This window comes from Odocoileus virginianus, chromosome 32 (assembly GCF_023699985.2).
Source record: "Odocoileus virginianus isolate 20LAN1187 ecotype Illinois chromosome 32, Ovbor_1.2, whole genome shotgun sequence".
NCBI lineage: Eukaryota > Metazoa > Chordata > Mammalia > Artiodactyla > Cervidae > Odocoileus > Odocoileus virginianus.
In genome coordinates, this window is record NC_069705.1 from 11,678,743 (window position 1) to 11,688,356 (window position 9,614).

The following is a 9,614-nucleotide window of genomic DNA, read 5'->3' on the forward strand; positions in this document are numbered from 1 at the left end:
AGGAAATAAAGAATAATGGGGGAATGGAAGCAACGTAAGTGTCCATCAAACAATGAGTACATAAAGAAGATATATATACAGTGGAATAGTACTCAGTCATAAAAAAGAAGGAAGTTTTGCCACTTGTAACCGCATAGTGGACTTGGAGAGAGGTAAATATAAACCAGACTGAGAAAGACAAATACCGTACGATAGCACACTTATATGTGGAATCTAAAAAATGTAACAAACTAGTGAATATAACAGAAAAGGTGCAGACTCACAGATAGAACAAACCAGTGGTTATCAGTGGTAGGGAGAGGGAAGGGAGGAGGGTCAATATAGGGGTAGAAGAGTAAGAGGTACAAACAGTACATATAAAAGAAACTCTGAGGATATATTATGCAACACAGGGAATATAGCTAATATTTGGAAATAACTATAAATGGAATATGGGCTTCCCTGGTGCCTCAGCGATTAAGAATCTATCTGCAACGCAGAAGACGCAGGAGACCCAGGTTCGATCCCTGGATCAGGAAGATCCCCCCTGAAGGAGGGCATGGCAACCCACTCCGGTATTCTTGCCTGGAGAATCCCATGGACAGAGGAGGTGGGCTATAGTCCATAGAGTGGCAAAGAATCAGACATGACTGAAGTGACTGAGCATGCGTACATAAATGGAATATAACCTTTAAAATTGTGAATCATTGTGAAACAGATCTCCTGTCCAGGTTTGCATGAGACAAGTGCACGTGGCTGGTGCACTGGGATGACCCAGAGGGATGGGACGGGGAGGGAGGTGGGAGGGGGGTTCAGGATGGGGAACACATGTAAATCCATGGCTAATTCATGTCAGTGTATGGCAAAAACCACTACAATATTGTAAAGTAATTAGCCTCCAACTAATAAAAATAATTGGGAAAAAAAATAATAAAATTGTGAATCACTATATTGTACACCTGTAACTTCTATACTATTGTACATTAATTATACTTCAATTAAAAAAAAAAAGAGTGGTGAGGAAGACCTCTCTAACAAGGTGATCTTCGAGCTGAATTCTGAAGGAGTGAGGGAAGAGGCCCAAGGGTTTAGGGGGACAGGGCAGCATGATGGGAGGTCCCCAGCTGTGACCCATCAAGGAAGAGCCAGCGACCAGGCCGCCCGCCGGCAGTGAGAGGGAGGGAAAGGGCGGTGATCACGGTATCCCTGACCTCAGGTCTAGGTCACGTAGGGTGAGGAAGGTCACGGGAAGAATGTTGGATTTTATTCTGAATGAGAAGAGAATTCTAGAGTGTTTGAAAAGAGGAATGATCTGATCTGAACTGGACTTTCACATCTCCTCTCTGCCTCCTATGTGGAGGATGACTCTGGTGGGAGGACCATGGGGCCCGGAGACCCGCTCGGAGGTTAGGGCGACGGTTTGGTGGTGAAGGAGGTGGTGAGGGAGGTGGGGTGTGGGCGGAAATTGCGTCCAGTGGGATCCCTGACGTAGTGAGCAGGAGTGAGAAGATCTGTCCAGAAGGACTTCTAGGTGTTTGACTTAGGCTGTGAGAATGGAATCCTGTTTATGAAGCTGGAGAAGACTCAGGAAGGGTCAGATGTGGGGAGAAAATCAAGCATTGGGTCCATCCCTCTTTGGAGCTGGGGGAGTCCAGCTTGGTGCCCTCAGGAGTCGATGGGCCAGTTAGGAGAGGCTGGGATGGACACGAATGGGTGTCTAATCACACACCGAGACGAGTGCTGGGAAGGGAAGGGGGCCTTTGAGAGTGCCACGAGGGCAGAGGACCCTGAGGGGGTCAGGACAGGCCTCTGAGGAGGTGAAAGCTAAGCGGCCTGGAGGATGATCAGGCCTGGGGCAGGGAGGAGCTTGGCGCCTTGGGCTGAGGACAGACGCCTGTCCCTGGGGGTGCAGGGGGAGGTAGGGTGGATGAGGGCCCCCTCTTGCTCCTGCCTCTCTCTGGCCAGCGCTCAAGCCCCCCATGAGCTCCTGAGCACCCAGAGCTCGGGGACGCTGCGTCTCTCTTGCCCGGGATCTCCCAGGTGGCTCAGGACCCGGGGGCCTCTCGGCAGGTCAAGGTGCGGGGGGCTTTCCTGGTGCCCCTGACGGCTCACTTCCCACCTGGTTCTGGGCTCCTCGGGGTCCGTGACCGATTCTTTAGATAGTCCTCCCCCACCCTCCAGCCAGGGGCTGCTCCATCCACAGCCTTTTCTCCTCAGAGGCAGCGGAGAGGATGGGCTCAGTCCCAGGCCGGCAACCCCTCCCGGAGCCCCACCGGGGTCAGAGTACTCAGGGCCTAGAGGAAGGAGAAGCAGCTCTGGTGAGGAGAGTGTGTGTGACTGTGTGAGTGTGTGTGTGTGAATGTGTATGTGTGCGAGTGTATGTCTGTCTGTGTGTGAGTGTACACGTGTATGTGTGACTGTGTGAGTGTGTGTGAGTGTGTGTGTGTGAATGTGTATGTGTGCGAGTGTACATGTGTATGTGCGAGTGTGTGTGAGTGTATGTGTGTGTGTGTGAGTGTATGTGTGTGTATGAGTCTGTGTGTGTGTGACTGTGTGTGTGTATGTGTGTGGATGAGTCTGTGTGTGACTGTATATGTGTGTGTGACTCTGTGTGATTGTGTGAGTGTGTGTGTGAGAGTGTGTGTGTGTGCAAGTGTGTGTGTATATCTGTGTGTGAGTGTGTGTATGTGTGTGAGTGTGTGTGTTTGACTCTATGCATGTGTGTATGTGTGTGTGAGCATGTGTGTGTGTGATTGTATGTCTGTGTGAGTGTATGTGTATCTGTGTGACTATGTGTGTAACCGTGTCTGTATATGTGTGGCTGTATGTGTGTGTGAGTGTGTGTGTCAGTGTGTGTATGTGTGTGTGACTGTGTATGTGTGTGAGCATGTGAGTGTGTGTGATTGTGTGTGAGCATGTGTGTTTATGTGTGTGTGCGCACGTGTCTCAGTGTATGTGTGTGACTGTGTGTGTATGACTCTGTGTGTGTATCTGTGTGACTGTGTGTGTGTGAGCATGTGAGTGTGTGTGAGCATGTGTGTGTGTGAGCATGTGTGTGTGTGATTGATTGTGAGTGTGTGTATGTGTGTGAGCATGTGAGTGTGTGTGTGTGCATGTGTGTGTGCACGTGTGCATGTGTATGTGTGTGTGACTGTATGAATGTGTGCATGTGAGTGTGTGTATGTGTGTGTAAGAGCGTGTGCATGTGTATGTGTGGCTGTGTGTATGTGTGGCTGTGTGTATGTTGTGTGACTGTGTATGTGTGTGTGCATGTGTGTGAGCATGTGAGTGTGTATGAGCATGTGCATGTGTGAGTATGTGTGTGACTGTGTATGTGTGTGTGCATGTGTGTGAGCATGTGAGTGTGTGTGTGTGTGTGTGAGTGTGTGTGGTGGGGACGGCTCACCAGCCACCCGCTTCTCCGTGCTGTGCTGGGGTGCCCTGTGGAGCCACTGGGTGGGCCCTGCTCTCGGGACACCCCCCACAGTGACTGCCCCATGCCCTGTGGTGGGTGGGTGTCAGTCCCTGGTCAGTCTCCGCACCCCAGGGCCGAGGCTCGCACGCCCACCCCCGTGGTACCCCAGGGAGGCTGAGGCAAACAGAAGAGGAGCAGACAGCTGGTGTAGGAGGATGCGGCATTATTCTGAGCAGGCGGGGAGGTGGAGGTCGGCCCAGGCTGGTCTGGCATGTCTGGGGTCACCCCCCGGGGCTCTGGGTCGGGTGGTGGGGGGCGATTCTTCCTCTTCAAAGCCTGTGGCAGGGAGGCCCAGGTTGAGGCAGACCTCAAACATTTGTCTAGAGCCGAGCCTGCTTCCAGCCCTCACCACTATTTACAAGAATTATTTTTATCAAAGGAATACACGCATATGGTGAAGAAGAGGAACAGCGCGGAAAAGCTTGTAAAGAGAAGCCAGGCAGGGCCTCTTTCCAGTCCTGTTGCCAGCGGCGGCTGTGACCTGGTCCTCCTGTGACTTCTCTGCTCTTTGTAGACGCAGCCTGGGAAGGAGGTCTCGGGGTGGGTTGGAAGCCCACGGGCTTTCTGGAGCGGCCCCTCCCAGAGGCCATCCTTAGATTCCCAAGCCCGCTCCTCTGGGTCACTGTCACCCTCTCCCCTGCTGATAGGTCACTTCCCACCGCCTGCAGCGCGTGGGAAGCCCCTCCAGTCACAAGGGATCTCAGAGAAACGTCCTTACTCACACAGCCTGGCAGAGTGGACTTCTTTTTCTTTTTTTAACTTTCCTGACCAGGGATTGAACCCGGGGGCCTTTGGCTGTGTTAACCACTGGACCTCCAGGGAATCCCTAGATTTCTAATTGGCTGGAAAAGTTGGGCTTTGCGTGGAGCCTTGATTCCCTGCAGCAGCTGTCCTCTTGGTGACTGGTGGGCCCGTGGGGCTGGGGTTGAGGGGCTCTGGAGTTGGCCACTGAGCCACCAGGGGGGGTCCCCTTCTCTGTGCGTTCCTTTCTCCTTTCCTCTCCTGTGAGACGCTGTGGAGTTTTGGTTTCACTCTGGGCAGCTTTTGCTCTTTTTGCGCCCCAGTCTCCAGCCAGCTCTTTCCTTTCAAGCTAGGGGAACCGGAAGGGGAGGCTTGGGTGTCTGTCCTGCGCTGGCTTGTGAAGGGGAACCTGGCCTTACCACGTGACCCTCCCTGTGTCAGACCCCCGAGGGGAGCCTGTCAGGCTCTCCGGGCTTTAACTGCCTCTTGGAGGGTCCCCTTCCTCAGCCGCAGAAGTTCCTGTTTCATTTCTGAAAGAAGTTGGCAGTTCCCCCCACCTCGATACCCCCGCCCCTGACAGTTGTCTGCTCCATACATCAGCGCTCCCCTGGCCCCATTGCTCCGCAGAGATTCCAGCAGGCTGCAAAGCCAAGCCAGGCTGGGTCCACCGCTGCTCCCCGATGCTTAATGAGCACTTACTATGTGCCAGGCTCTGTGCAGAGCACATGACGGGCTTTATCACATTTAAACGTCACAAGGACACCATGAGGCCCTGTTTACAGGCTGGGGGGCGGACAGAAGCACCACGGGGCTTAGTCTCTGGCTCGAGGGAATGTGGCCGGCAGGGAGCAGACTGGGGATTCGGACCCAGACAGACGGGTGTCAGAGTCTTGGCGCGAGCCTCGTGGCCACGCCTGCGCCTGTGTGAGTGCGTGTGCATGCACACAGCTCCCCTCCCCCAGTGCGGCCCCTCTTCTCCTATGCCTGCAGCTCCTCTCCCTGGAGCTGGTTCCCGAGCTCACTCTATAAAACCCTTTTGATGCCCTGGGTTCCTCGCAGTGGACACAGTGAGAGGCCTGTTCCCTGCTCCCCACCTCCTGCCCTAGGGAGGCTCCGGGCCTCAGCTCAGAGCGCCAAACGGCACGGCGGCTGCCAAAGTGGGCCCGGGCATCCCAGGTGAGCAGAGTGCTCCAGGAGCGGGCTGGGGGGTGGGGGATGGGCAGGGACCCATCGCACAGACACACAGACGCTGTGAGCCCGGGGGTGGGGGTGGGGGGAAGGTGGCTCTCCCGCGGACCTCCTGGCCCCCGACCTGGGCTTGGAAGAGGGCCATACCAGGGCAGAGGCTCTTTCCTGGCAGAAGGCTGCCCTCCACCATCAGCGCACACCCCAGAATCCTGGCACCCCTAGAAGCAAACTCCCACCCATGGAGGAATCAAGCTGCAAAGACACTTAGAGTCCTCCATTTTGGGGCCCCTCCTGTCACCTGTGGTTTGTGGGGGGAAGGGTGATGAGGGGGAATCCCAGGGAAAGCCAGCTGTCAGATGCAGAGGGGGTAAAAGGTGAGCTGGCTGGGCTCACCCAGAGGCCCCCAAATGGAGGTGCACCCCCCTCTTTCTCCAGGGGAGGAGATGCCCTTTTGGGAAGCCAGAGAAAGGCAGGAAGCCTGCGTCCAAGGGTAGATGGGGCGGGCGGGGGCTCAGCCCCCAAACAGCTGCTGTCTGGGCAGGAAGATGTCCGTGGGGATCCCGGGGAGGGGGCGGGGGTCAGCAGCAGCCCCTGGAGCCTGTGGCCCAGCTGGGCACCCCCTCCCTGGAGCCTGCCGGCCCAGCTGAGGAGGGCCGTGGGCAGGGCCTGCCTTTGCAGATCTGGCTTTATCTTCTGCACACATTGAAACCATCAGGCCTGGCCCTCCGAGCAGCCAGCCTAGCCCCGTCAGCTAGAGACACTGAGCTTTCATCCAAACCAGACCTTCCCTCCTCCAGGTCCCTGCTCGGGGGAAGGGGGCCAGAGAGCACAGCCCTGGAGCCAATTCCTGAACTTTTTAATTGTTCGTCCCCTCTTCTACTCTCCTCTCTGAAATATCCATGAGGCCACCTCCCCCTCTGGGCCCATCACTCCCCGCCTCATCCTCCAAGGGGCATTTAGAGGATGCTAAAGAAAACGGAGTCCGGGGGGCCCCAGAGGACAGAGCTGCACCATCAAAGCAGCGAGGGCGCTTCTGTCCTTCCAGGTTTGGGGAAACCAATTCAAAGGCAAACCCCGAATGCCTCTTGCTTGGGGCCAATAAAAATCTTGCTTCAGTGCCGGCTTCCTCCGCTGAAATCAGATATCCTAGCAATAAACAAGTTTGAAAGGCAGAGAAAAGCTCTTACTTTCTTCTTCTGATTAGTTTTTCTTCCAATACCCTCTCTTCTCACAGGATGCCTGCCCCAGAAACTTGAGTGCAGAACTGCACCCTGACTCCAAAGTCCTAACCTCCCCCCCAGGCTCCTACAGGCGCGGGTGGGGCCTGGAACACTTGATGGCTTTGCTCAAAGGCAGGTTGAAGGGGGCTGGGGGAACAGGCCTTGCAGCTTGGGGAGCTGGCTGCCAGCTTATAGTTCTCAGCCTTTGGCTGCTGGCGGCAGTCAGAAACAAGAAGTGGAATTAGGACAAACTGGGACCACTTTTTTCTCAGGTAATCCTTCTGAAGTCCCCTCCATGCACTGCAGGCTGTGAAAAGCCCAGCACCGTGGGGTTTTGTGTTGAGTGCACAGTTGGGAAAGCCAGCCAAGGTGGGTTTTGAGGCATCAGAGAGGCTGGTGGGGGGCAGAGGACTTGGGGTTTCGCTGCCTCGCCTGGCCCACCAGCCCTCTCTCGGGGTCCCCCCGCCCCTTGTGTCTTTATCCCAGGGGAGTGGTCCTCCATGGGCGGCCTGCTGTGAGGCGCACCCTCCCCTAGGAGCTGACTTCTCTTCCCCACCGCCCTCCACCCCCGGATTGCTTTTTAAGTGACTTTGCTGTCCGAGATGCTATTCTGTTTGTTTTTCCTTCTAACACTATCTCTCCGGAGAGTTTCTGGTCAAGAGAATTATGTCGAGGCTGCAGATTGCAAGAGAATTGAGCCTAATGGGGAACAGACAGACAAGACACCTTTCATGTCCAGCCAAGTTTTTCCTCTCCCCCCCACCCCCGTTCTCTCTCTCTCTCCCCCAACTTCTCATCTTCCCTTTTTGGCTTCAAAGTTGGCCCTAGCTTGCGCTAGTTTCTTCGGTACAGCTGGTGAATAAGGTCACACATTGATTTTATTTTGGAGATTGGCAGCTGGGTCAAGCCTAGCTCTGAAGCTGGGGAGCTCCAGGCAGGAGTGCAGCCAGCCAGCTCGCGGAGAGAACCTTCCAGAAGGCCATCGGCACTCGGAGGGTGGCTCCTGTTCCTTTGGGGTCTCAAAGCTCAGAAGCTGGATAGTGTATTGATTTTTAAATACAAAAAAATGTGACTAGAGTACCCCCCCACCGTCGCCCCACTCCCCACCTCTGTCCTCACCGTATGCCATTTCAGCCCCCTGTGTTGGAATTGACAGAAGACAGTGTCAGCTCTGAGGTCCCTTTTGGGACCCTGAAATGATTTTTTTTTTTCAGAGAGGGACTCGACCTTGCGAATCGAGACTCAGCCACAGGTGGCCTGAGATATCTACAAGCTGAGTATAAAGCCGGGCACGACTGGGTGTGGTTGAGGGAAAGTGGGTAGAAAAAAAAAGAGAGACCCTCTTCCTACCTACGTGCTGCTTGAGGGGAGGGCCGATTAGCAAAAACTGTCTCGTGGACGGTTGGATGCTTTCGCCCTTAGTCACGAGGCTGATGTAATAACATTCAACTGATTTCATGGTAAAGACAGCCACGGCTCCCAGCGCGGATCAGCTCAATTGCACTGTTGCACGTCCAGTCTCATCGAAGCCCTGTAGGAACAGGGGGGCGAGGCGTCCCCGCTCAGTGCTTTGGGGACACTTCTCGTCTCAAGGACAAGGATGTCCTGGATTTTCCAAATGCCCCGTTTGACCTCCTTCCTCCTGGCCCAGTCTTGGGGAACAGAATTCAACGCCTGTCTGGCCAAGGGGGTAAAGGGCACTCTCCACACTCTCTGAGCCCTGCAGCCTGTGGCACAGTTTGCATCTATGTGAGGGAAACAGGGTAAAAGAAAGGGAAGGGTGAGTCCAGTCAGGCTGGGTTTAATTCTCTCTCTCCCTCCCATCCCCTCTACTTGGGGTTCCGAAGTTTGTTCTGCATTAAGCCGTGTCAGTTCTCAACAATGGCTGCAGGCTGGAGCACATCCATTTCTTTCATGTTAAGAAGTTTCTTTTCTATGACGTTTATAGGGAGGCCCTCGTGGTTAGGACTCGGAGCTTCACCGCCGTGGGCATCGGTTCGATCCCTGGTTGGGGAACTAAGATCCCACAAGCTGAGCGGTGCAGCCAAAGAAATCAAAACAAAAGTAAACTAAATGAAGCTTATAAATCTAAGGATATGCCGCTTACTAATTATTAAAGGCTGAGACAGCAGAGGCCAGGTGGTGTGGTGATCAAGCTCTGGACCAGGAATCAAAGGTCTTGAGTTTCTTTCTTGTCCTGCCACCAACCCACTCTGACCTCAGGGAGGAGCACACAGAACCTTCTCTGGGTCTCGGTGCCCCATGCACAAAGGGACGCCGCCCCAAAGCCTAAATCACCCTACTGGCTGCCGCGAGGGCAGAATCAGAGGATGTAGGGATAGTAATTTGTGTGCCATGAGTGATGTGAAAAGCAAGTGGAGGAGGACCATTTGAATATTAAGAGGTTGCTTTGTTAAGAGATGCAGTGAATCTGTAAGGAACCTCCCTGAGGCAAAACCTTGAAGGATTTACTGTGGGATCTCTGAGCATCCAGACCTTCTGGGGCTGGTACCAGGGCGACCGGGGTCCAGGGGCTGGATCGCATCGTCAGAGACAGGCTGCATGGGTGGGTGTGGTCCAGGATGGCATGATGTTGTCACTCAGAAAACTGGCCGTGGACGCTGTCAGGGCTTTGACGGAAATCTGAACACTCATGCCTGGCGTGCGTAACACAAGACAAAGTCACAACGTGGCTCTCTCTGCGAAAGGTCCCGGCCTGCTGTGGGCATATTGGACTTCGGTTTCCTTTAGTGATCTGGGTTTGAGTCAGCCTCCCAGGGTTCCCTGCCCCCCCCCGAATCTTCTCCTTAGTTTTTCTTGATCTGCAGACACGCACAAGTCTGAGGGGTCTCTTGTTCCAACTATGTCTCTCCCAAAGTTTCCATGGAACCCTCAGAACCCTCAGCTGAGTTTGCAAAGAAATGAGGTATCTGGAAGAACCTTGTGACTCTGCAGAAGTCGGCCACATGGCTTGGGAAAATCGTGTCTTCCCCGGCTTCTGTTTTGACTTA

General features: G+C 54.4%; 1 long non-coding RNA gene across 1 annotated transcript; it reads left to right on the plus strand.

Moving 5' to 3' along the window:
- The first annotated feature begins 1,296 nt into the window (after nucleotides 1-1,296).
- On the plus strand, nucleotides 1,297-4,295 carry LOC110138061 (uncharacterized). Its single transcript, XR_002314102.2, has 3 exons — nucleotides 1,297-1,385; nucleotides 2,197-2,297; nucleotides 3,834-4,295. It is a non-coding gene; the product is annotated as an uncharacterized lncRNA (long non-coding RNA).
- The last annotated feature ends 5,319 nt before the right edge of the window (nucleotides 4,296-9,614 follow it).